Below are 955 nucleotides of genomic sequence, written 5' to 3'. Positions count from 1 at the left end.
GGGGACCTGGCCCATGAATCTGTGCAGCGGGATCGACCTCGGACCACCAGGGGCCGAGAAAACCACCGACACATGGGGCCGGGCACTCAGGGTCAGGGAAAAATCGAATATATATCTGGTGATATCTCGGGTGCTATTACAGATAGCGCAATAAATCAAAGTGAATTGTCTGTAGGAGGCCCTGGCGCATGAATCTGTTCAGCGGGAACGACCTCGGACCACCAGGGGCCGCGAAAACCACCGTCTCATGGGGCCGGACACTCAGGGTTAGTGAAAGATCCAATATATATCTGGTGGTATCTCGGGTGCTATTACAGATAGCGCAATAAATAAAAGTGCATTGTCTGTAGGAGGCCCTGGCGCGTGGATCTGTGCAGTGGGAACGACCTCCGATCACCAGGGGCCGAGAAAACTACCATCTCATGGGGCCGGACACTCAGGGTCAGGGGAAAATCCAATATATATCTGGTGATATCTCGGGTGCTATTAGAGATAGCGCAATAAACCAAAGTGAATTATCTGCAGGAGGCCCTGGCGCATGATTTTGTGCAGCGGGAACGCCCTCGGACCACCAGGGGCCGAGAAAATCACCGTCTCATGGGGCCGGACTCTCAGGGTCAGGAAAAAATCCAATATAAATCTGGTGATATCTCGGGTGCTATTACAGATAGCGCAATAAATCAAAGTGCATTGTCTTTAGGAGGCCCTGGCGCGTGAATCTGTGCAGCAGGAACGACCTCGGACCACCAGGGTCCGAGAAAATTACAGATATTCGGAATCCATCACCCAAGGTCATGTAAAAATCCAGCATATATCTGGTGATATCACGGGTGCTATTACAGATAGCGCAATAATCCAAAGTGCCTTGTCTGCGGGAGGCCCTGGCGCATGAATCTGTGCAGCGGGAACGACCTCGGACCACCAGGGGCCGAGAATACCAGTCTCATGGGGCCGG

This window comes from Nomia melanderi, unplaced genomic scaffold (assembly GCF_051020985.1).
Source record: "Nomia melanderi isolate GNS246 unplaced genomic scaffold, iyNomMela1 scaffold0014, whole genome shotgun sequence".
Taxonomy (NCBI): domain Eukaryota; kingdom Metazoa; phylum Arthropoda; class Insecta; order Hymenoptera; family Halictidae; genus Nomia; species Nomia melanderi.
Note: the sequence above shows the minus strand (reverse complement) of the source record.